This window comes from Haemaphysalis longicornis, unplaced genomic scaffold (genome assembly GCF_048455015.1).
Source record: "Haemaphysalis longicornis isolate Haplotype H1 unplaced genomic scaffold, Haemaphysalis longicornis Haplotype H1 scaffold_2, whole genome shotgun sequence".
Lineage (NCBI taxonomy): Eukaryota > Metazoa > Arthropoda > Arachnida > Ixodida > Ixodidae > Haemaphysalis > Haemaphysalis longicornis.
This window is the reverse complement of record NW_027526295.1, coordinates 53,639,692-53,666,732: the sequence shown is the minus strand read 5'-3', so window position 1 is coordinate 53,666,732 and position 27,041 is coordinate 53,639,692. Positions and strand designations below refer to the sequence as shown.

Below are 27,041 nucleotides of genomic sequence, written 5' to 3'. Positions count from 1 at the left end.
AAGTATTTACGGCACAGCACCCAAGGCAGCCGTTCTCCATTGGCAATATATCTTGCAAATTGAATGGTGGATTGTAGCGGTATCTGTGATTCGGGGGGCCAAGATTGCACTTTTCATTCGATGTTTCTATATTTTCCGTATCTATTTCTTCATCCTTTGGGTGCTGTCTGAGGTCTGACTAAATTCGGGCTTTGAAGGACGCTATGCCAGCTTGTCGGTTAGTTTTGGCATGGGCGATCTTTATTTCCAGTTGAACTTTCGCCGATAGTACCCTGCCTTCAAAATTAAAGGTGTGAAACATCTCCGTTTTGAGCTTTTCAATGTTCACTACACGATATTTTATATTTCCTGGTTAATATTTTCCAGGCCATCGTTTTGAGCAGCCAAAGTCTTTGGTTGCTCGATGAGGAGAAAGTCTTCAACCTTGCCGATAACAATTGTTAGTGGCTCCCGCACGATCCGCTGTCGTTCGATGAAGGCCTTGATGGTTCAGCCCAGAGTCACAGACGTCAATATAGCTGGGGTCACGCTCACGTGGCGAAAGGCGGCTCCATAGTAGCGGGAGTCACGAAGCCACGAAGGCACAATTCACAAGTCGGCAAAGGCGATGCAGTATGAATGGGTCCGGCTCGCTTCTTCTTCTTTAGCTGGCCCAACCTTTCTCAACGGGTTCGCTGGAATGGCGGCTTCATTTCTGTTCCCCAGAGGTGAGAAGGCGGTCGAAGGTAATAAGGGAATTCCGCTCGGAGAGGCTCACCTGCGGATATCTCTTTGTCCCTGGTCTCTTGTACCACTAATGTGGAGAAAGGGACTAGCCGCCATGACCCGTTCCGATTACTCTTTAATGGAACATAACACTGATGATGATGGGCACGAGGGAGGCGAGGCGTCTTCTTTTTGAACAGCTGTTGCATACATCTGAACTGCATCGACGGCGGGAGAGGTAGGCTTTACCTTGGAAATGGCCAGATTCTGAGTGGCAAGTTTAAACCGACTTTTGTTTCTTCGACTCGAGGTAAAGCCACCCGTAATCCGGGCGCGACTCTACCAATACCTCGCAAAGGTGTTACGATTGAAGCATGCAGAGGTGCTTTTCTAGACTGACTCCGCTATCGCTATATGTACTAGGTCAAGGGTTTCACGCACCGATGGGAACCATTCATGGCTAACTGTGTTACAAAACTGCAGACGCTGACCAACCTCGAAGATTGGGGGGATTGCCCTGTACCGGACAACCCTGCAGATCTGTTAACACGCGCCATTTTGACCTCAGCGTTAGTGCATAGAGGACTAAGCTGGAAAGGACCCCAGTGGCTGCTTAGTGATCCGTCGTGTAGGCCGATGCTGAATGATCAAAGGCAAAAATAAGCGGATTCCTGCGAAGGGGAAATCAGAGTGACTGCAATGCCAGTGATGTCATTACATGACCCGATCCTGAATCCCAAGCATCATAGTCCGTTAAACAAGGTAGCCTGAGTGACTGCCTGGGTCCTCCGTGTAGTGTACAACTGCAGGAATAAAAATGAAAGAAGGAAGGGATCAATAACCGCTGAAGAAATATTCATGGCTGGAAGGTACTGGTTGGCGGCCAATCAAAAAGAAGCCTTCGGATACGGCATCTCAAACCTGCTCTCTTAAAGACCGCTTTTCAAAAAAATCTCCTGTGACCCTATATAACCCGTACATTGAAGGCAAAGTGCTGATGAGAGTAGGTGGTAGAATACAATTCAACCTTAACAGAGTAGGTGGTAGAATACAATTCAACCTTAACATCAAATGATCGAAGCATCCCATCGCCCTCCTCGATGATCACATGTTCACTTCCCTGCTCATACAGAGAGGACACGTGCGACTGCTGCACTCCGGCGTGTGGGACACCCTCGCTCAAATAAGTGAGTCATACGGGTTCCTCAGGGAACATCACGTCGTTAAAAAGTTTTGAATCAATCCCTCAAGTGTCGGAAACAAACTTTTCCCCCGGTGTCCCAGCAAGTGGCCCCACTTGCAGCCGATCGAGCAACACAAGAAAATTCTTGGGATGTCGTTGGAGTAGACTTCGCTGGCCCACTATTGTGCATAGAGAGCTGTTGGACAAAGAAGTGCTTGCTCTCTTAACATGTTCCTCAACATGTACAGTGCAACTTGAGCTCATCAGTGACTATTCGGATACAGCCTTCGTGGTACGCCGAAAAATGAGTACTACGGTGTACTCTGACAATGCACTCACATTCTAAAGATCTTCAAGAAACCTCAAGTTGATATTTAGCTCACCGGAGTCGGAAGAAACAGTATCCTATTTTGCGAACCCCCGAATCAGGTGGAAATACATAGTTTAAAGGATCGCTTGTTGGGTAGATTTTGGGGAGCGTTCGCTGAGGTCAGTGAAATTGTCGCTCTGCCAAAAGCTGGTTCAGAGCTTAGACTTTGAAGAATTGACAGCAGTTCGCAACAAGGTGGAGGCCAGGGACGAGACGAAGACTACAAACAGGTTGTGTTGCTAAGGGATTACCAACTAGCCGGAACCTTCACGCTTTTTATTTGTAGGGTTTGGCTGCGCTCATACAGCGACGGCAGTCCAGCCACGCCGAACTGAGGAAGTTGAACAGAGCTTGAGGGAGCAATACCGGAATAAGAGTTCGTTGGGGAGTTTGTTGCGGTGACGACATTCGAGGGCGCAGCGAAGAGAATGCTGGGCCAGCTACGTCTATGGAGAAACAATAAGTAGTGGACAACACCAACAGGGGTTGACCGTACAAACACCTCCTGTGATTTAACTTACCTGTAATGGGTGCCATCACCACGTAAGCTCGGGGACGTTCCTGACGCTACATGTGCAAAGATTCAGCGATGAGTTGTGCCTGCCAGTTGCTCAGCTTCGGACATAGTTTAAGACATCTGTTCGCGACAACACTTGCCTATACAAAGGGCAGAAATTAGAATATCTTGGATCGCTGTGTGTGGCTCAAGCGCTGATCCCATCAATGGACTACATGCGATGGAGGACTGTTACGGAGCCGTGGAAATTCTTTCTCGGTGCTTTGGGTACACACTTCTATTCGTACAAGAAAACTTGTCCCAGTTGAGATAGCTTAATTCCGTAGTGTCATACAATGATGTGGCAAGTTACGGGGTATCCTGGACAACGTCCAATGTCATGTGCGCAGTCCCGTAGCGCTGAATGTTTCTTCATCTCAATACTCAAGTACCATCGTTACCATTTGCTATTGCTGTAGTATCCCACAAACCAATAGCCCATACCTTGCACAGTTCAAGTTCTATAGGGCAAGCGTCACGCGTGGCTAAAGCAACTTCGTCGTCCACGTCTTTTGATTGCGAGCTTGATGCACTTCTGGCGCACCTTCTGATTGAATTGGGGCGTAAAAAAGAAGCCCGATCAGCATTAGATAGAAAAAAGCTCAAAGAAAAGTAGACGATTCAATGAAAAGTTTACGCGTGCCGGCTACAGCAGCTCATTCAATTCAGTGTCGGTTATGTAACACAGTCAACCACCCAATAGAAAGAAGCAAGCGAGGAAAGCACCAACCATCAGGATAAATTAAAAAGATTGGCATTCGAAAGACAAAGTTTCGTACAAAGTTTTTGTTGCAGCATGAGAGGAATTTTGGATATTGTAGCCGCGATGTGAAATGCGGGAACTGCACCGGCAGACACGTGACATTGGTTTTCTATCCTGCTGGCAGCTCAGTGGGCCATACAGATTACGAAAACTGAACACCAACAACCGGCGCTGCCACACTCGTCCAATTCTCGACAAGGAATTACTGCTCCACACGTGCTGGCTACGGGATAACGGAAAATAACAATGGGCGTACGTACGTTCGTTGCATAGTGGATGGCGGTAGTCAGTGCTTCTTTATGGGCGAAGATATCTCCTATGCCCTTCGTCTGCAGGCGTTTAAGAAGACAAGCTTGCACCTTCACATGTTCAGGCAGGAAAAGTCATAGATGAACTGGCCTCCGTAGGACCGAGGGATGGAGAGCCTTGCGAAAACAAAAATGCGCTGACGCTCACTATACTCCCTAATGCGAAATGTGGGCGCACCGGCAGCGGCAGTCTTCTCGGTCACGGCGCATATCTGCTTCGTCTCAGGAAGTGGACGCATGATCAGCTAACGCATGTCGGCGTGCGCTACTCTGCTTTTATCTCGCACCGCGTCACCGCTGCAGGCAAGCGGGTTGATGCAAATCATGTTTGAACCTCCCGCGCAAATGTCACTAGCTATGATTTAGCCACGCCCGGGGAGCATCGAGCGTGCTTGAAATCATGTTTGAACCTCCCGCGCGTGCGCCACGTGGTTTGAATTAGTGTTCATCGGAACAGCGTTCGGGTAAAGTGTCAGGGTTTTCAATCCCACGCATGAAACAAGAGTGAAACACGATGGGCGCAACGAAAGGTAATTTAATCACAGAATGAACAAAAAATACTGAGCCTCAGTTTAAAAACGGTAATTTGCAGAAGTTCAGTTTGTTAAACCCAGGAGATGACATCTGCCGTCAACGCCACTTAAAAGAGAAGCCCTTACACATCCTCATTATCGTCATTCTCGTGCGATGGAGCATTGCTGAAGTAGTATCACCGCCAAGTCCGTATTTCCGCCTGACTTCACTATACGCACTCCAGCAAGGTGACGTCCTGCTTTAACCTTATATAATTTACCCTTTTCAAACGCACCTTTACCTGATGTAACGTTTTCTAACCAATAGAACTGATGATACAAAACCATTACAAGCTAAATATTAACTTAAATCAAGAAAATATTTATAGAAATATGCACAACAAAAGCGAACCAACAACCACCAACCACAGAACTAAACCTGGAGAACGAAGCTACGACGTAACCGGTATGCAGGACGTCGCGCACCCCTCCAACCCAGCTAAAAACACGGATGCTGCGGGAGGGCATATAATCATGTCTGAAGCGCTCAGCTTGAGCGCATTTGGGAGGCCCTGTAGATCGTGCGCACAATAATAATTTTCGCAACAATCACCATCATGCGCAGGGACTTGTTTCTCAAAATGGCTTCCCAGAATGTCGAAGACACCGCTAGCGCAGGAATGGCGACCGGCGACGGCGACCAACCCGGTCGGGACTCCCACTCCAATGTCCCGGCTGCTGCCAAGAGGCTCAGGCAAGAGCTACTGGCGCTTATGACGTGCGGAGACGCTATGGTTTCCGCCTTCCCTGAAGACCAAGATATTTTCGACTGGGTTGCTACCATTCACGGACCTGCAGGAACCGCGTACGACAACACTATTTACCGTCTGCGAATGAAATTCCCTCCGAACTACCCGTGCGCCGGCCCCGTGGTGCAGTTCGAGACGCCCTGCTTCCATCCGAACGTCGACGAAGTGGGCAACATCTGCCTCGACATTCTCAAGGACCAGTGGACCGCTCTTCTGGACGTGCGCACTGTGCTGCTTTCCATCCAGTCCCTGCTGGCGGAGCCCAATGTGGCCAGTCCGTTGAACGCCTACGCCGCCGAGATATGGACGAACCAGGAACTGTACAAGAAAGCTGTGCTGGATAAGTATGAGATGGCTGCCAAGGCGATGGGCGAAAGTCCTGAGTGAGCGACCGCCCTAACGCTGCTAACGTGAGGAAAAAACTGTGACTTGCTCTCTCGATCACGTTGGGAACTACTGCTCTTCTGGGTTCAGGCGTATTTCTGGGTTACTGTGGTCTGAATGCAGTACTGAACCTGGCGTGTCGCGGAGTGAAGCTTGTTTGCGAGAAGTGTTCTCACATTTTACAATCCACACAAAAAGCACCGACAAATGTCCCAGAATTCTTCCCATCTTACTGTTTGGAAATAAATTGAAGTGTTTCAGCTGCTCACCTAATTCCGCAACTTCTGCTGCCTGACGTTTATGCTGAGTTTGAGTTGGAAGACAACACGAGTTTTAGGTAGTAACCATAATATTGTGAAGGTGGATGACAAACAAGGTGATGTGACCCGCAATTTCAAAAAAAGTAGGAACCCATCTTGATCTGTAGTCCTCTTGATGGAATACCCGCCTACACATTTTTTTTTCTATTTTCCTTGCTTTATCTACATTTGCGTGAACGAACATAGACAAATACGACGTTGCGACGTGCTGGCTCTCCCCAGAAAAGTGGACGCATGCATGGAAGAGGGGGTGGAAAAGAAACTTGGGACGCAAGCGCATAAAAACAACGGAAGCCCTTGGAACGTAACCAAGAAAGCACAGAAAGGAATAAAAAATGCACGCACACGTGAACGCCTGGCGTTTCAAAATGCTTCGCGCTTGAAAGACACGTTCAGCCCCCGGAGATATTTTTACGCACACAAAGAACGCTTGACTGTCAATGTACGAACAGCTTTACTGTAAAAGCACAAAAACGAACTAAGTAAAGTGGATCGAAATCACTTCTCTTGGAGTGTGTGGCGTTCCCTCTGAAGGGCTCTGGGAGGATTCTGATTCATGGGGGTCAGCACGAACGAAAACAATACACAGAGAAGAGAATAGACGACACAGGCGCTGTCTAGCAACTGAAATTTTATTGGAAGAACACGTGTTATTTAAGCAATAAAGAAGAGATAAAAAATTGATTAAATCATACACGAGTCACACAACCATATCACGAACGCCCTTTACACACACGACTTGTCAAGAAAATCTATTTCCTCATCTATTAGTGCGATAGACGGGTGGCTCACGCACGTGTCGCCGCTTTTTATAATTTTGTAGGCTTCCGCAATCTCCCTCGTGCGCTGGCTTCTGCTTCTCATCACCACGACTGTTTTTTCAAAGTCGGGAGTGCAACCGCATTCCTTGCAGTGGCGGGACGGGTGTGAGGACGACACTCCCTTGAGAGACCCAGCATGTTCTCTCAATCGGACATTTAAGCACCGCCCCGTCTGGCCTATGTATAGGCCACGGAATGGAAGCAGCGGGATGGAGAACACAACTCCGCTGATGCATTTGGTGAAACGCTTTTCGTGGTTTATCGAGCACTTATCACCACGCGCTGCCCCTCCGTCCTGCACCTTTCTATCAATGCTGGCACACACACTGCCTGCCCGAAAGACGACGTTCACGTCGTACTGCCCGGCAATCTTCTTGAGGCGGTGTGAAACAGCATGTAGATAGGGAATTACGGCGAACCGTTTTCTCCTACCTGAAAGCGGTGCTACCACCTCCTGGCCAGCGTTTTGTTCTCGCTTCAAGCGATGAAACAGTCGTTGCGACACAGAAGCAAGAGCCAGGCGCGGGAAACCTGCCGCTTCCAATCTGGCAACTTGGCGCAGAAAAGCTGCTTGCATGACATGCGCACAAGACTTCTTAAGTGCTGCGCGGAGACAAGACGTGGCCAACCCGTTCTTTACAATCTTTGAGTGTGCGGAATGAAAACTTAACAATGGCTTTACAGATGGGGGGGATATGACCAGCAAACATGGCCCTTCTAACTGCAAGGACAGGTCTAGGAATTGCAACACATCCTTTTTTGGAACTTCAGATGTGAAAGTCAGGCCTTTTCCCCTTAGTTGAAACAGTTTCAATACATCGATCATATTCCGGGTAAAATGCGCACGGTCCACGAACACTAAATAGTCATCCACATATCTGAAGACATGTTGTGCGATCCCTTCAAAGTCTTGTTCCGGCCGCTTTTCTGATGGAGGCGAAAAGCAAAAACGCCCGTGTGTACGAGATTTCGGCGCACGTTAAAGATCCCCAGGTGGTCAAAATTAATCCGGAGCCCTCCACTACGGCGCGTCTCATCGCCTGCGTTGCGTCGGCGCGTTAAACCCTACAATCAATCAATCAAAGTCTTGTTCCAAGGCTCTGTCAATCCTACCCAGAAAAATGTTACTAAGCACAGGCGCCAATCTGGAGCCGATACAAACCCCCGACTTCTGCAAAAAAAGATTTTTCTCGAAAGACACACCTGTAGAGCATAAATAAAACCATAACAGCACTAGGAAGCTTTGCACAGAAATGCCAGACTTGTTTCTGAAAGTCACTTCGTCATTGTCTTCACAAATGGTATCTTTAACACAAGCCATTAAGTGGTCGTGGGGCAACGAATAAAACAAGTTTTGTATGTCCGCACTGAACGCGTAGCATGTTGCTGGGTTGCGTTCGGTTAGCACAGTCACCACCTCCTCTGAGTTACGCACAAGAAAAGGATCAATAATTGTCAGTGCCTCCAAATGCCTTTGCAAAAAACCCGACACAATGTGCTGCCAGGAATTTCGCTCTGTTAATATAGCTCTGAAGGGTATTCCAGCCTTGTGAGTCTTCGCTGTGAAAAAAATTTGCAGCTCATGAACCTTGGCCGATTTCACTCCGGTATGCAAATGTTCCAGATTAAGTTCGGTGAGGAGGGCGAGGGCGCGCTTTTTAATGCTGGAGGCCTTTTCTGTTACGGGCTTAAAGTTCGTTTCCACCGCCTCTATTGCCTTTTTGTTGAACATTCCCTGGGGCATGGCAACAAAGCAACCTTCTTTATCCGAAACAACTGCACGAAGACCATTGTCTACGAACCAGTCAACTAAGCCCCGCAAATTCGGCTCCGGCCTCGCCTCACCCACGGTTCTCCCAATAGCGATCACTGACTCTTTTATACAATGCATACTCTCCGAGTCCGGTACACGACTTGAAATTTCTCGTACAAGGGCGACCTTTTCAACAGGAGTCAATCGCGGATCAAAACAGTGTTTCGGTCCCAACTGAAGAACACGTTCAAAACGTTGAGGTACCTAAGTATCGCCAAGGAGAACCACAGACGGATTGCTTGTGGCAGACTTCGGTTTTGAAGGCAGCGTCGGAAACGTAGACCTCCACAGGAACTCGGCGACGTCATCAATAGTCTTTTTCCAATCGGCGAACAGCCTGTGCTGTGCACCAGGGTCCCCTCGGAGAGTACACTGTAAACGTAAGCACTCACGGAAGTGTCGGGCCTGACGCCACAACTCAGAACGCAACAGGCGGCACATCCTCCTTGTGTGGCTGGGTGACGGCTGAAGCCAACCACAAATCACCTGAATGTCCCGAGGGCACAACGACCGCTTCGCGTACCAAGATACCACGCGTGCTCGGCACTCGCACACAGTGATGATCGAAGACAGCGATGATCGTTCTAATAGCTGAGGAAATAGATTTTCTTGACAAGTCGTGTGTGTAAAGGGCGTTCGTGATATGGCTGTGTGACTCGTGTATGATTTCATCAATTTTTTATCTCTTCTTTATTGCTTAAATAACACGTGTTCTTCCAATAAAATTTCAGTTGCTAGACAGCGCCTGTGTCGTCTATTCCCTTCTCTGTGTATTGTTTTCGTTCGCGCTCACCACCATGAATGCGATCCAACTCGCCCAATTTGCCACCTTGTTAATGATTCTGATGCTAGACCCGCCGCGGTGGCTCAGTGGCTAAGGCATTGCGCTGCTGAGCACGAGGTCGCGGGTTCGATTGCCGGCTGCGGCGGCCGCTTTTCTGATGGAGGCGAAAAGCAAAAACGCCCGTGTGTACGAGATTTCGGCGCACGTTAAAGATCCCCAGGTGGTCAAAATTGATCCGGAGCCCTCCACTACGGCGCGCCTCATCGCCTGCGTTGCGTCGGCGCGTTAAACCCAACAATCAATCAATCAATCAAAATTCTGATGCTAGCCGCGTTTTTCAAGGCGAGAGCCTTATCTGTCCGATTCTGCGAAAACCCGTCGTCGTCGTTGGTGTTGTTGTCCGGTGAAGAAATTGGCTGCTGCTGTAAAGATTAAATGAAAACCACGTATATGATCCGATGAGGTTCTCACCCGGATGTCCACAGTAGCACTCCTGTATGCTACGGGTCTGCTATATTCGCACCTTTACAGGGGTAAACCAATGTTATTTGTTATTTCTGGGGTACATACATGCCTAATCGATTGGCAAGAAATCTGGAAGTTTCAGATGCTGGTGTGCCACTTCAGAAAATAAAAACAAATTGGGAAACCGAAGGTGATGGCAGGGTAGAACAGGTGCGCCTTAACCGCGCAGAAAGCTGATTCTAGCGAAGGTGTGGCGTTTGCCGTTCAGCTTTGTGACATGTGGGCACGTGCAGTAGACTTCAATATAATAATAGTAATAACAACGATCAGGAGAAATAGCTAGTCGAAGTAATTAGCTCCATACGACGAATAGACACAAGCGAGTAAAGAGACGCGACTACGATATAGCTGTAAAAAATTGTCAATTATCTTCGTCGGAGAAGGGGCGATGGTTGAAGCGCGAAGCTTTCTTCTGTGCGCAAATCAAATGGTCACGTTCTAAAGACAAAGCCGCTGCAATCAATGTCAGAGCGTCAACGATCAAACGACAAACTACCTGCGAATCAAAAAAATTTCCCCGCATTTCCCCGAGGGGAAGAATGTGAAAGTGCGAATGCAGGAGTTGAATTTGCGCGGTTCGATAATGTTCGCGAAAGAGAGTTCACACACACACACACAACTACAAAGAAAGAAAGATGCATTTATTCACAGACACCTATTTGTGTTGTCGTTGTACTTGATTGCTAGAGCGGATCTCAGCTTTGAAATTTCGTGTCAGTACTCCTTTAAGCGGGTGCATTAGCCCTTCTCACGCCCGATTCCTGGCCAATCCCCAACGTGGGTATGTGCCATGCACAGACACCTATTTGTGTTGTCGTTGTACTTCATTGCTAGAGCGGATCTCAGCTTTGAAATTTCGTGTCAGTACTCCTTTAAGCGGGTGCATTAGCCCTTCTCACGCCCGATTCCTGGCCAATCCCCCACGTGGGTATGTGCCATGTCAGCGGCCAGGCAGCGCGCGCCCATCTCCCCCCGTTGCCAAGGAAGACTAGGAGATTCCTGGCCAATCCCCCACGTGGGTATGTGCCATGTCAGCGGCCAGGCAGCGCGCGCCCATCTTCCCCCGTTGCCAAGGAAGACGAGGAGCGCGCGCACCCACAGCTGTTGCTATGTGGACGGACGGCGGTCAACGGAATTCAGGGTCGCTTATAAAGTGCATTCGCACTTAAAATCTAAACTCAGAATACCGCCAACAAATGCGTGACGAGAATGCTGAGTGCCGCCCTCCTCCCACCCCCCTTCCCCTCCCCATCGTCGTCGTTCAAAGTGGAACATTCAGATTCGCGTTAAAATAGGAACTGGCGCGACTGTGTCAGAATGGCGTGATTCTACTTCCGGTCACGTTCGCGCGCGGACGTTTTAGTTTTGAGCTCCAGCGGAGCAGTTATAGTGGCTCTGCTGAGCCGCGGAAACAGGCCAACGGAAAGCGATAGGAGCTGGGACTATCAGATTATGCTGCAGCAACTTCCCACCGGACGCATCGTCGTAACCAAACTTTTTTTCACGGCGATGGGAAAGTCCGACCGTTGAAGGTCGAGGACTAAAAAGACACGCTCGCTCGGATTGGTTGCCACCTGAAGTTTTCACCTTAGGTGCCTATTAGATCAACCATGTGTGGACAACAATCTTCAGCAGCGCCGAGCCGACGAAGAAATGGCTGGGCATCACCGAGTTTCAACTGAATTGGTACGTCGGTGTGTCATCATCGACCCGCAAAACCAGCAGGTGAGGGTCAAGCTGTATTGGCTGTTGCACGGCCCCTCGGACGAAGATATTCGAGCTGCCCTTGCGGCGTACGGCTAAGTGGCCGAAGTGAACCGAGAGCGCTGGCGTGTCCACGGCGTTACGGACAACGGGTCATCAACGAAGACGGTGCTGCTGAAGCTGAAAATGGATCTCAAGATGGACGACCCGTCACATCAGATAAGAGCTGCGGAGAGCTCGCCCTCATGGTGGCGCCGGGCCGGCCTATGCAGTGCCTCCACTGCAACAGGCACGGACACGTGCGCCTGGAATGTAAGGTGCCTCGTTGTTCCCGGTGACGACGATTTCGACACCTTGACGCGCAGTGTCGAAATTGCCACGCGCCCTCGTGCACGTCGATTACAGGGTCGGCTGCCACTGAAGAAACGTCCGAGCATATCATAGACGTCGCCGGAACAGCGGAAGCAGCACAAGGGACCCCTGGGAGCGCGCCTTCGAGAGCTGCTACTCGAGAGCGTACGCCCAACTAAATCTGTCGAACCAACATCCTCTGGAATAGTCAATAGGGCAGGGACGTACCCAGAGGGGGGGCCCGGCCCGTCCCCACCGAACTTTTTTGGGTTATACCCACCCTTCCTCGTGCCACCTCTACTCTCCCCTCGCACACATTCTAAGGAGCCGCCATATAAATCATGGGCTTGATAGCTATTTTAGGCGTTTTTTTCGAAATGGACGTATAGAGAATTTGAGGGGAAAAAACGAAAGTTTGTAACCGGAGCTAAATGCAATGCTGTCAAAACTTTTAAATGACGGGTTTCACATGTCAGCTAGGGGACATCTATAGCGACAAGTGATTAAGAATTATGAGTAGAATTTGAGCAACATTACCATGAGTTCGGATTTGGCTCGTACTCAGTTGAAACAGAAAGGATGGTGCGCATCGTTATTGCAATTAACTTTCAAGAATAGTATGATAGAGGTTTAAGCAAAAAGGCAACAAACATGCAACAGAGCTTCAAGAACAGTAAAACTACACATGAATAGCCGGTGAGTCCTCTTGGCAACATTAGCAGCTCTTTCCGAATTTTTCGTAGGGTGCTTTTTTGGGCGCGCCTGAAGACACTCATGAAGCTCTTCATTGCCTTGCCATAAATTTGCAAAACGCTTCACAAAAAGCCTGCTCATATCATCTTCTTCACCTTAATGAATTGGCTCGTACCCACAGAGAGGGGTGATTCGCCATGGCTTGTAAGCGGCAGCTAATTTTTTATGTACGTGAATTGGAAATATGTGAATAATAACAATAATAAAAACCATATTTATCCCCTCAGGACGAGGGAGACGCATAAAATGATAGTATCCCATCTCACATTTTCAGTTCGTTCACTTCGGCTCACGTTATTGTAGACGTGTGGCGGCAGATCATTCGCCGATCTATTCGTTGCTCTCGGAACTCATGATAAGGCAGCTCTCAAAAGCAAAAAATAAAACTTGATGAAAACACCCACAAAACAGCCCGGACAGTCACAGCAAAAGCGAAATCCCACTAGGCAAGCGAATTTGCCTCATTTTGATCCGTCCCACAGCAGGATCTGGCTCATTTTCCATACGAAGTAAGATCTGCGTATACGTCTGCGAGGGCATCGTCTCAACTATTTTCTTGCCACGTCTTTTCTAGGGGAAATCTGCCGGGATTTTCTTGGCAGTGCAGTTTTATCTGACTTAGTTTTACCTTGTGGATTAGGTTCATTTCGAAAAAAAGACGCCTCATTTGACGATCAAATTGGGATTTAACGAAAAAACACGCGAGGTTTGTTTGCTCTGTTTACACGGAAGCCAGTACCGCTGTACACTGGCTTCGTGCTCTGCTGCCGGCCTGCCACTTGCCATTCGCTGCACCCGTTTTACCCTGTTAATCTGCAGTCGGTGCTTGGGTCCTTTCGGAAAGCAGCAACTTATCGCTTGTTTCGCCAGGGTGGCGGTTTCAGCGGCTCGGGTCGCATAAGCTTTGGTGGGGAAAAAAGTTTTGTCTTTAAATATTCAACAAATCCCTGCCTCCTCCGAATGTCGGCGGATACTGTCACCTATGCTTGGTGTTTGTGGTTCAAGCATTTACTTCCCTGAGCTGAACTCACGGCGCGTTTTTCACTAGTTTTCGTGGAACTGCTGCTTTTGCGCTTGTAGGTAAGAAGTCTGCTTGCCGCAGAGAAACCCGCTGTAGGGTTTTCCTACGGAATGCCTTCTAACGTCCGGCGCGCGTACGTGTGCAGCGTCCGCCGAACAAGTAAAGGCGACACAATGGTTTGAAGCAGGATGGCGACGAGCGGAATTGCGCGAGGGGACGCGGGACTTTATCGCTCGGCGCCTCCAACGACTGCTACGCCCGCTTAGGGAAAGTTACCGCGGGTACACTGTGTTCCACAGCCCTGTTCCACAGACGGCGCGTCGGTCTGGACAAGAAAGATGGCTCACAAAGGAAGCGCAAGAACGTTACCAAGTACGACGAGGGCAGAGTGACAAAGTCGCAGTTATATGGCGGCAAGAGATACCGGCGGCATTCCTTCGGACAACTAACGCCAGTGACAGCGCCATTGTAGATTGACAGCCATTGTGGTGAATGGCTGCTATGCACAACAGTGGGTTTACGGACCCCGAGCTGCATCCTATGAACAGACCGCGAGAACATCGGGCCTGAACGCGGAAGGGCACGGAGTCAAGGTGGCCAATCGTAAACATGAGAGAGACGGGTGTGGAGCGGGTGACTGGTGAAAATGAACCCGGGCCGGACGTCTCGACGGACTCCAACCAGACTTTTCGCCCAGAGAAATTTTGACTTCAACATTGGGCTGTGAACTGTTTCATTGTATTAGAGAAGATATAAAACCCCGAGTACATAGGATGAAAATACGAGGCGCCTTAAACATAGCGTAGTCTTGCGATGTCGGTATATCGTCCAGGTGTCGGCAGATTGCATCGACTTTACTTCATCAACGGGCCAAACGAGAGGACGGAGAAGAAGGTGATTCCCGCCTTCCATCCAGAGCCGTTGCTATGGGCAAAGACAGCAGGACAAGCCGCGCTGCGACGCCGAGGAAGTGACAAGGCGCAACCCTGGAAATAGCAAGCTTCTTTACAAAACCTCCACAGGTAAGCGCAGACGCGTTGACGCTTGCAACCGTTTTTTAAATGCGGAGCAATTCTTAGGCTCGCCTGGTCCTGCGTCGTTGATGGCGGCGCCGTCCACACGGTCACTGCGCATGCGGAACTCTCCTCCTTACACCCACAGCTCCGTGATACTACACTATATAAAAAAAGAAATAGTTAGCGGCGCCCGGTTTCGATCCCACGACTCTCTGGCCGCAACGGGAAGTACGCGGTGCTCTTCCCACTACGCTACAAATTCGGGACAGGAGCAAGTGCTACGAACGCGCCTTGTGTCCTTGACTCATTCAAACTACGTTAAGAAGCTACTGATACAACGAAGGCACGTGAAGCTGAACGTCACCGGAAACGACGAACTGAAAACTTTAGAGGGGGATGCTGAATTTCCCGTGGGAAAGCTGTGGCAGGAAGCGCCACGTGCCTTGCAGCTCAACCAGCCCCGTCCGCAGCGCCTCTGATGCTGATTGTGGCAGGATGCCCCTAAGGATTGGCCAACCAAAGAATCCATCACGAGATAGGTTTGCATTCAACCACCGTCGTCATCTTCCCGTAGGGGAACCGCCGAAGAAGAAGAACGAGAAGACAAAGCTGCGAAGAGGAGGGCGTGTACATTGCTCTCAGCCGGTGCACCAATGTCAACAACATTTACCTCACCAAAGCTGACGGAGACTACCGATTCTACCACAGAGAGAGAGAGAGAAAATGACTTTATTGAAGGTTCCTGCGGAGGGTAGGGACCTCGGCTACGCAGGGCCTGCCCTTCCTAGACGAGGATTAGGTCGTCCCCGAAGCAGTGCCTCGCGGGCGTCGGCGCGGTCGGTGCGTGGTGGGTGTTACCACAGAGGCAACATCGACAAGAACATGATGGACGAGTTTCGGCGCCTCGAGAACCACCGCCTACTCACCGTAACACAACAGCACTTGCGTGCCTTTGCCACCGGTGTGGACCCGGACGCGGAATTCCCTCGGGCGCTAGTAAAAACCAGATCACTCAACATAACGGCAACACAATGGAACCACACGGAACCGCCAGATGGCTTCGCATCCTCATCGGGGTTCCCCACGGGAAGATGGAGCAATTTTTTTTAATCTGCTGATACTGCAGTCCAGTGCGTCTCAATACTGCAATTTCCGAGGCCAGAATCAGTGGCGCTTTGAATGGCAGACCATTGGGCGTTGCACTCTGAGGGTGTTTTAGGGTAATAACACACGGAATTAGGCGTATGACATTTCCGATTTATCTAGCACACTTCTGTTTCTGCCGACTTCGATTGCTTATAACGTGCGGGATGCTCCGGAATTATGCCTGAACAGTAGCAGCGAGAATGTATAGTTACTGTGCAGTACGCGTATTTATTGGTGTAAATATTTGAATTACCCCTGCTCTTTTTTTGAATTTTGCAAACCTTTCGTAGAGACCTTTAGCGTGCTCCGAAATCGCAAACATGCAAGTGTTTTCGCGTTTCGCCTCCATTACAAAAGCGGATACACTTAATTTCATTTCTCTTTGCAGGTTAATGCGCCTTTATGATAAACGCTGGGTGTTCATCGTGTTTGTACGCGGCCGGTACACTCGCCCCCTCCCGTAATTTGCATAGAAAGTTACCTTGGGTGGCCCCCCTCCCTTCCCCACCCCCCGAAAAAAAATCCTGGGTACGTGCCTGCTATAGGGTGTTGGTCTAATGCAGCTGCGGGCGGGAGCACGTAGCCCGTCCCGAGACGCGAACAGTACGCGCTGTGCTCTCGGCCTCTAAATAAAGGCAACTGCCTCAGTACTCCGCACTGAACATATCTGCACTGAAGGTCACGATATTGGGAGGTAACATAAAATAAAGCGGACTGTACCTGTTCGTACTCCCATGCATTTATTTGTGCGTCCCGTCCTTAATATGATGTACTGTCGGGAGCAAAAGTCTGGATTCCACGCGAGCGGCGGCCGAAATGCATTGCAGCGCCACCCTGCGAAAGCTCGCCTGCTGCGAGACACTGGCTGTAGGGCCTATCTTAACTGCACGCATGTTCGTTCACCCACACGAGTCTGATACGGTTTTTTTTTTCACGGAAAGACCGAACGGTGTCGCTTCGGCTGTCCATGTAGCGCGCCTTTTGAAAGTGGTCACAATCAGGGGCGCAACTTGCGATCACTACAGCATGGGCTGCTATCTGTGGGCGCGTTGCGCTCAGCAGTGTGCTTTTCTTTTTTTGTTACTACTTCTTATTACCGTTGTCTTTCACAGATATTCGCAATATTCGCAATGTGGGACTCAGCCGCAAACCACTACACGCGCCGGTTTGAATGAAGCCTGTCGCATGCGTGAGTTCGTTTCATCGCAAATAAAAAAGAAACTAAAATTACGGCGACATGTTCAAAATTGGCGCTAGCGCCTATAGCCATGCGCAGTCTCGAGCGCACCGTGACTTTTCGGCGTCGTAAAGTGAATACCATGATGGGATTATCACCACTGCAAGCGTGCGATTGGACCGTTTCGTGTAGTAAGCGCTATTTAAGATCGCTATTCGTTATTGCCGTTGTCACTCGCGAAAATGCCGCCACCGGTCCCCGTCAACGAGAGGAAACGCATTGTTGAGTTATGCCTACAAGGAATTTCTCAGCGCGAGATCTGCCGTCGGACTGCTAGATCCCGAAGAGCTGTCCGCCGAGCAATTCAGGCGTACAGGGACGAAGGAGGCCGCCTTGAAGATTCTGAGCGCAGCGGCAGACCGAGGGCCACCGACGAAGAGTCTGATAGACTAATAATCGCCATGGCTGCCACAGATCTCTTCATCAGCGCCAAAGAGATCCGTGAGACACTTAATTTGGATATTTGTTGTTGGACTATCCGACGTAGATTGAAAGAGGCCGAGCTGAATAACTGTGCGGCCGCACAAAAGCCACGTTTAACGGAGAGACAAAGGCGTCTGCGACTGGAGTTTGCCCGCATGGTGGAGCAATGGGAGCCGGACGACTGGAGAGAAGTCGTATTTACTGATGAGTCCTCTTTTTCAAGCCGATGGGACCAGCAGCAGCGCGTCTGGCGGCTAGTAAATTGCAGGTATGGTCGGCGCCGTTTATTGTCATTGCATAAATAAGAGTCTCTCTGTGGTGCAATTATCAGTTGAAACATTCTTATTGAGTATCACAGTAATTAACCTTAATTCTGTGAATATGTTTTGCCCCTATTTTTGCTATAATATAATATCGTACTAAAATTATGTACGGATAGCAGCAAGTGACCTTGTACTTTATTTGTTGTCCTTTTTGTGCGGTGTAGACTACTCAATGCGTTATATTATTTTGATAATAAGTTCGAAGCTCTTCGAAGTTAGGGCTGGATGTGCATCCGTTAAGCAAATACGCTTCCTGTATCGGTGGTAGAAAAGTATCAGTATTTTCGTGGCATTTGCTTACAGCACGGCCAGCCTGTTTTTTCGTCAAAATGTATTTTTTTACACGCTTGCTTACACTTTTTTAAATAGATACCTGCCGCCGTGGACCCAGACTGTGTTGTCCAGTGGGCGATGCACAGTCAACGTCTGGGGAGCCATCAGCAAGGACGGCCTGGGACCACTTGTACGGATTGAAGGGCGGTTTCAAGCACGCTCTTACTGCGCGATACTTGAGAAAGACTTCATTCCGTACGTCCTGGACGGGCCGTTCAAGGATGGCTGCTGCCTCCTCCAGCACGACTGGAGCCCCGTCCACACCGCGCGCTCCGTGACGGCACTGCTGGAAGACCTCGCGATCAGGACTTAGGAGTGGCCGCCGGTCGGGGCGGACTTGAATCCTATCGAGAGTGTGTGGGGGCTAATGAAAAAACGCCTTGCTGGGCGCCATCTCATCAGTTCCACTTCCGACACCCTTTGGGCTGCAGTAAAAGAAGAATGGGAGGCACTCCGAGCTACCCAAGGACTCGTTTCTTCACTTTACGAGTCTATGCCAAGGCGCGTAGCCGAGGTGATTGCCGGCGATGGACATCTCACACGCTACTAAGGGCCGTTACCGAAACAAGGTGGCAGAGTCTTCATGCTTTTGCTTCATTTTTGTTTAAATAAATAACCTACGACCCCTGTGCGCTCTTTTTTTTTAACTAGGAGACACCGGAATAAAAGCCACACAGTTTTTCTGTTCCACTTGATGCGCCCACTAAAATTCTTTTCTTTCAAGCTTCAGTTTTCCTACGTTGCGACCAGAACGAAAAAAAAAATCGCGCCAATCCACCCCGTGAATGTGGTTGGAAAGCAAAGCTGTAAAACGGCACCCATAACGATTACCCATGCGACCTCACTTAAATTCACTCACATCGCTCTACAAATAGCAAAACCAGAAAGAAGTGAAATGCACTTAACCACACCATTTATTACTTCAAAGAGATATTCTTGTTAAGGTTAAATAAATGCATGAAGCATGAACGGTGTTTGGTTGAGTTGTATTGGTGTAGCACAGGAGTGCAAACGTTTTTTATAAAATTAAAGTAAGCTCCAACTCGGTGTTAAACGATCTGTCTTCTCTGTCTCTGCGCCGCGGACGGAGGCGACGAGATTTACGGCAGAGAAGGAAGAGGAGCAAGAAAGACTTCTGTTCAGATTTCTGAATGGCCCAGAGTGCAGCCCTGGGGAGTGATGCCTTCTTCTGTGGGGCCCATATGCAGTCCGCGAGGCCTGTGTTCTGTCCACCCGCTGAAGCTGGGTAGGTAGAGAGGGCCTGGACAGCAGCATCTCCCATTGCTCTTGTTGGGTAGTTGACGGAGAGGAGGGTGCTCAGGGCTAAAGTCTCACACCCCGATTACGGGGTGGAGTGTTCCTACCTCTGAGCAAAATTTACATTCAGCGTCGTAGCGATTCCGATACATTAAGTGAAGACGCGTAGGCCGTGGGAAACAGCCCGGATTGTATGAGCCGTAGGGTAGTTTGTTGTTCTCGGGAAAGGTCAGCAGGGTAAGGCGATAATGCTGGGTTATCTCCCTGAACGCGACAAGCGGGTGACTGTCCTCGTGCAGCTCGGTAGCACGGGAAGTAAAAGCGCAGGCTTGTTGGGTGGGCGTATTTGTTGCCCTACATTGAAGCGTGAGGGGGTGTCCAGATGAGCTGAATGGAACCATTTGGGGAGTGGTTTTTAGCACACGCAGTGCAGGTCAGGACACCCAATCCTACTGGTAATTCCAGTAGGGTTGGAACTTCCACCCGGCTCCTACTACTTCCACCCGGCTCAGACAGGCTTCCGACCAAATTTAAGCACCCACGACAGTCTCTACCTTCTACGAAAGTTGGTGCGAGCAAGCCGGTATAAGCGGCCACACATTCTGGTTGCTATTGATTTGCAAAAGGCTTACGACACCGTATCACACGCAGCGGTACTCGATGCCCTAGTAGATGATTATCCTGGTAAGCGGCTACGCAATTTTGCACGGAGCTTCCTGGCTAACCGCACATACGAGATTCGATCCGGCCACCACGACACCATTTCCTTCACCAATTGCTGCGGGGTGCCCCAGGGGGCTATCATCTCCCCCATTCTTTTTAATTTGGCTCTCAGGAAGTTGATTCATGGGTTGTCTGCGGTGGAAGGTGTTCATGTCACGGCCTATGCCGATGACATCACAATTTGGACTGAGGCAAGTGACCACCCCACAACCAATGCCGCGATGCGTCAATTACAGAAGGCCCTAGACACGTTCAGCGCCCTCCTAGCTCCCACTGGAATGAAAATATCGCTGGCGAAAACACACTTCCTGGCCATACGGGGCACACCTGCAGAACGCTCCCGGATTCATTTAGCCATTGACGGCGTTTCGCTCCAGCCTGCTCCACAGGATTGGGTGCGTGTCCTCGGGGTGTCCGTTCACCAGAACGGTGGCGCTACAGAATGGATCAAGCAACTTCGGCCGCAGTGGCGTAGCCTCCTGCACCTAATTCGCCGCATCTCCAACACCTTTGGGGGGGATCGCAGGACGTAGCTCGGCGTTTAGTGCAAAGTGTACTTGTGTCCAAAGCCACATATGGCGCCATGTGCTATTCCCTCACAAAACACCAGACCCACCAGCTAGAAGTCCTTTACCGGGAAGCGCGTCGAGCTATAACTGGTCTTCCACGACACACAAGGATTGAGGAGCTCTATCGGTACGCTGGTCTTCCCTCTCTTGAAAGCATAATCCAATCCAGGGCAGAGGGGCGAAAGACCGTCGCAATCTCACTCACCAGGGCCGCCGCTTACTATGCCATGCCGGTGAGGATTTCGACACGTCTGTGCCAACCATACATAAGCACATTCCACCTTGGGAGGATGAGCTCATTACTGAGCAACGGCCAGCACCCACTCCACGTCACCAAGGGACTTACCCATCGCATAGACATGTTCCTTCGGTCACCGCCCCTCCCTTGAACACAGAAGACTCATCAACACTTTCTGTCTTCGTGGCTGCTTTGTGGCGGCGCCATTTACAAACGGCGTCCCTCGCCGCCGTTGCACGTGTACCGGCCATAGACACAACCCGCACCTTCAAGATGACTACACCACCTACCGCCACAGCGCTGGAGCTTCGTGCCATCGATGAGGGGGTCCAGCTGGCTGTACGCCTGCTGGCAGCTGATCCCCAAACGTACCGAAACGTCAGCATATTTACGGACAGCGCAGAGGCTTTACGTTCTCTCATTGGACCACCCAGACGGCACTCAGTCACCCATAACATTAAACGTTCCTGTGCAACGTTGCGACTGCGCACTGGCATTACTGTGACCGTTCGCCTGACACCCGGGCACGCAAGAGCCCTCGGTAGTGAGTGGGCCCATCAGCTGGCGAGCGAGGCTTGTCGAAATTTCCGCCCGCAGCTTGACAGCTCCCACACTGAGGAGTTCTGCTTTGATCCCGATGGCGAACGCCGCTGCCGCAAACAGCGCCGCCGACAGGAGATCCTTTCAACAGTGCCCATCAACCCGGACCCAGTGCCTCCTGGGCTTAGCCGCGCTGCACATGTCTTCCTGAACCGTGCGCGCTCCGGATACGCTTTAACAGATGACGTCGTGGCCAGGTGGAGGCACGCCTCGAATAGAACAATGAGGAGCGGCAATTCCACTGCAGCAGCTTCCGAAGACCTTTCATCTGCGCTGGCATCACCATCCGACCCTACGTACATCTGCTACGCATGTGGGCAGTCACTGAAGCCAACCATCCATCACCTTGTATGGGACTGCATAGGTCTCGTAGGGCCACGTGAGACACATCGGCCTGCCTGGGTACTCGCTTACGAGGACTGGATCAGTCCGAAGGGCCGCATCAAACAGACTTTATCCGCACTTTGGCGGTTCGTTCTGGACTCCTCCATGTTAGGACACTATTGAGGTCTTCATCTCCCCTCCCTCCTCTTCCCCATGTGGCCTTGAGCCATCCCTTTCAATAAATGTTCGTTGTTGTTGTAATTCCAGTAGGCTTGCTGGGAATCGATGACTACCCTCCGAACTCCTGGTTGAGCGAGAGCCAAGATCATGGCTTCCTCTTCTGCTGCCGTCATTTCTCTGGTCCTAAGCGAGGTACACGCAAGGAGGTTGGTTCTGGAGGTAGCCACGATGATGGTGTATTGCTGCCCTCGATGTTTGGAGGCGTCTGTGTAGATAACTGCATGATCCCCACCGAGGGTGGTGTTTAGCGCTTGAGCCCGTGCTTTTCGGTGACCCTCGTCATGTGAGGGGTTCATATTTCTAAGCAAAGGCAGTATCTTTAGTTTTAGTCGCCAAGAGTCTGGGAGTACGTCAAATGGAGTGACATTCTGGGCTGCCCAGCCAATCTGGTGAAGCATGCGGTTACCCATCGCAGTTCTCAGTCGGACCTTCTGGTTTGAAGGATGGCCTTCTATCAGCTCTTCAACCGTGTTGTGGAGCCCTAAGCAGCCTCTGTGTGGACGCACTCATGAGAAGACCAATGGCCTGCTCGACCGCCTTTCTAATCATTATATAAAGCGTCTCTATGTCTTCCTTGTCGAGAAGAAGACATGGGGATGACGTAAGTAACTCTCGAGAGGACAAAAGCTTCAATTAATCGAAAGGTACCGGATTCCTTGAGGCCTCGCTTCTTGGTGGCAACTCGCCTGGTCATGTGTATGATTTGATTAATGCTGTTTTTGAGGCGCTGCAAGGAGACGTCACTCTTGGTGTTAGCCTCGAGATTTAGGCCCAGGCTCTTGATGCTGGGGTTTGGAGTGATGGCCTGGCCATCAAGGAGTATTTGAATGTATTCCTTGGTTTGGCGTGAGGGCGGACGACGAGGAACTGTGATTGTTTACGTGAACACTCGAGGCCACAGGCTTTAGCACATTGGCGTACTAGAAGTGAGATGCCATGCATTCGTGTGAGCCTCCTTTAATTTTTGTAACTCTTAGCACAAGGTGCGCACAGCGCCGCTAGACGGGCGTGAGTGGTCGCGTGACGCTTTCACGTGGCATTCAGCGAGAACGCATGGGGTAAACCCGTCGATGTGCTTGGTGAGTACACCACCTGTCTTCCTAGTCTTCGCGTGGGCTCGTAGCTAAATCGGTAAGACAACGGGCTCTCACTTTGTTAGTCTGTTAGTTCCAGGTTCGATTCCCGGCGGTGCCAGTAAATTCTTTTATTTGTTCCCTGGAGTTTTCTGGTGACACCAACGGTCGCGAAAGAACCCTTGGGGGGTAGAGGTAAAAAGCTTTGCTTTAAAAATGCCTACGATAATTTCTCAGTGTTAAAGCATTCATTCGATAAAACCAGTCGCGAAGCGACACGCTTCCTTAAACCAGTTTGAGACTATTGTTTTGCGGTGCAGTCGCAGATAGCAACTACTTTCGATGTGCAACGCTGATAAAGAGTGACGAAAAACTACCCGTTCAACGCATCAGTGGCCGCTTACTGCCACTCACTGAGACCGTATCGCAAATGCTACACGCCGACGGAATTGCCCAGTCGTAAATGCTAGACACGGCCGAAGCGACACCGTTCGGTCTTTCCGTGAACAAAAAGCGTATCAGACTCGTGCGAGCAAACGAACATGCGTGCAGTTAAGATAGGCCCTACAGCCGGTGTCTCGACAGCAGGCGAGCTTTCGCAGGGTGGCGCTGCAATGCATTTCGGCCGCCGCTCGCGTGGAATCCAGACTTTTGCTCCCGACAGTACCATGCGAGTGTACGGACTTAGCTGCGCATGGCGTTGACGAGTTAGCTGCTCAGGAAACTCTTGTTCAGGCGAAATGCAGAGACCGTGATCATGGTGCGACAGTTCACGTCGAGTTACTATGCATGCGCGTTAGTCACGGAGTCTATGCGTCGGAAGGATCTGTACTTTTGTGCGAATGCTGCCCCGTTTAGTGGTTGAAAACCGTAAAAGTGAGCTTTTCTGGAAGACTTGCGGCGTGCGACGTGTCTTTGAAGTGCAGAGCACGTGAGGGGCCCCGCTTGTCCTCTTAGCGCGTCCGCAGCCGCCGCAGCAGCGCGCCCAAACAGAGGCTTGAAAAAGATACCCGCTTACCCGTCGATTTAGACTAGAAGCCAAGAGTTGAGATGATACTTTATCCAGACGTTTATATAAGCAGAACCATTCAAAACTCCTGCACCGCCGGTACTTCACGTACATGTCCCCATTATTTATTGCTAAGAAAACGTACAGGTGCATTTAAGGCAGAATATATGTAATTACCCGCGGTACCTGCGTCCATTCAGTTCACAATGCTAATGTCGTTGTTTTTCCAATCGTAAGCAAAACAAGCAACCGCGTGAGAGCAAAAAAAAAACACGACGTGTTCAAAACGGCGCGCGAAAGCTCCAGTACTTGCGAGAAGAAAGCAACAACAACAAGAAAATTCCGGGGCCATCTCTACTAACGTGAAACCTGGTGAACGGCGAAGTATACAGTGTATAAGCGTATTCTTCGCGCCTTGGCGCTTTTGCCAAGAGAGATGAAACCGTTGGGGGGTACAGGTATACAGCTTTGCTGTAAACGTCTCTTGGCTTTGAAGCACGAAGCTCTCCAGCGCGAGGCGTAAACGAGTGTCCCGGTGTTTTTTAACACGCGTTACGTTCTTGAGCGAGGCTTAAACGAGGTTTCCGGTGTTTTAGTACTGCGACTACATGAGACGAACGACCGTTACAACGACGATGACAGGAGACGCGAAGCAGCTCCAGCCCCTAAGGTGCATCGCCCCTAAAAGATCGGAACTCACGTTCGTGCTGTGAAAGGCACAGCAAGAAACAAAAGGTAAAGAAAATGATGGAGCGGTCCCAGAAGAAAAAGCGCGAGCACTGCGAAGGCGGGAAAACTGATGTGCATTGAACAAAACTCTCTTCAATTCATCGAGACAGGAGTGAAACCGAGGGGGGAGGAACGTGAGGGGTGGTAGCAAAAAGCGGAGAACAGCGCCAAGGCCTGTATGGCGAATCATTGCTATGCGCTTCAGACAGCTTTCACGTTGAGCGGAATTAATTTATTTCTGTAACGTAGAGTGGCGTAGTTTGAGCATTTGTGCTCCTAATTCATTCGACGAGCGGGTTGGCATTTTCGCTAGTGCTGGGCAGGACCTTTTTAATGATAGGATGGCAATGTTATTAGGCGAATTTATTTGTGCTTTCACCACACGTGAGAAAATAAGCAGCACGCCGATTCGGTTGTGAGGATGGAGTTCATACGTGAGTAAATTGGGGAATTCGGGCTGGAGGGCGTGGATGTTTGTATAGAAGGCAGAAGAAGCGTACAGCACAATCACTTCCAGAGCACAAGCCACGCCGTCTTGACGGGATATGCATGTCTTGAGAAATGGTTTCAAAGTGCCGCAACTACATGGTTCTTGTAATGTCCTTCTCTGATCGTTGTCTTGCTGTGCGCAGAATGCGGTGAAAAAAACGAAGAAACAGTTTGCATAAAATCTGTGGAAGTAAGTAGAGAGACAGAGATAACTCTTTATTTGTCATTTTTGCGGAGCGTAACCACCCAAGAGGGTGGTTCCAGGTGGGCGCTTCGTCAGACGGCGGCCAGGAGCCAATGGCCCCTGGCGGCGTCTACCGCCAGCTGGATGACCGTAACTTGTACTTCGGTAACGCAGCTGAGCAGCGTGGCCTCCCACTGCTCGGAATTACTGATGTGGAATCCGGGGTTGGCGGAACTTTTAAACGACAAAACTTGCACTAGCATACTAATGGACAACCTTAGCAAAATTGAACTCAACCCGCCGAGGTGGCTCAGTGGCTAAAGCGTTGTGCTGCTGAGCTGAAGGACGCAGGTTGGATTCCCGGCCGCGCCGGCCGCATTTTGGACGGAGATGAAAACCGAAAATGCCCTTGCGTTCGAGATTTCCGCGCAGGTTAAGGATCCCCAAGTGTTCAAACTTCATCTGGAGCCCTCAGTACGGCGCGGCTCAGCGCCTGTGTAGCGTTTGTGCGTTAACCCTCACAATAAAATCAATCACCAATCAAAGTTAAACTGGGTGCCCAAAATACGCAATTGGGAACGTGGGAATTAGCTAAATAAGAAATAAAAGTTACAACGATCCGACGGGCCAGCTGAATAAAGTACGAGTAAAATAAGAAGGAAACATATCTCCCAGCTTCGCTAAAAAACGTTAACAGAGCAGGAAAGCAAACTGCCTCGCCTTTACAAAGAAACCACAGAAGCAAAATAAACGCTACAAATAATTGACAAAGAGCACAAGCACGGAGCGCTGGTGCGAGAAAGAGCAGAACAGGTGATAGCAACAGAAACGCTAAAGCAGAATACTTTGGGGCTCAAGAAAGCGCATGCCTGACGGAACCAGATAAGCGGGGTTTACTGGAATTGCGTCACATCAGCCGATAACGAACACATCAAGCTTGCATTCATGCAGGAGCACCGTACGTTTCGCGTTGGGGCTCATCGATATGGAAAACTTTAAGAATTAATTTCTTTCCAACACGACGATACCGCACGAGGAAACGCAGCTGTTACAGCAGCCAATAACAGTAAGAAATTGAAGATGCGATCTATAGTATCTTTTTCACTTCAAGAACAGCGCTAGTAGCGGTGACGAGGAAAAGGAGAAAACTTTACTCTTATCCTAATTTTAAGTTATGATAATGGGGGTCTTCTCCGTCCATACGTTCGTGGGCGGTCGCTGCCTGGCGGTGCCTTTCAACCAGCCGAAGCTGATCGCCAGGGTCCGGGCTGGCTAGCATGCCCTCCCACTGCTTATCAAGGTGTACTGTTGGGTGAGTTGGTAGTTCATTGTAAAAAATGCTACAGTGGGAAATAAAACACGGACACAGAAATACGACGGGACGAGCGCTGACTTCCAACTAAATTAGTACGATGAACCTTGCACCTTTCATCCACTGCTTATGTT

At 50.0% G+C, this 27,041-nt stretch overlaps 1 pseudogene; it reads left to right on the top strand.

Moving 5' to 3' along the window:
- Positions 1–5,077: 5,077 nt before the first annotated feature.
- Positions 5,078–5,593, top strand: LOC144167974 (ubiquitin-conjugating enzyme E2 C pseudogene; annotated as a pseudogene).
- Positions 5,594–27,041: the final 21,448 nt, after the last annotated feature.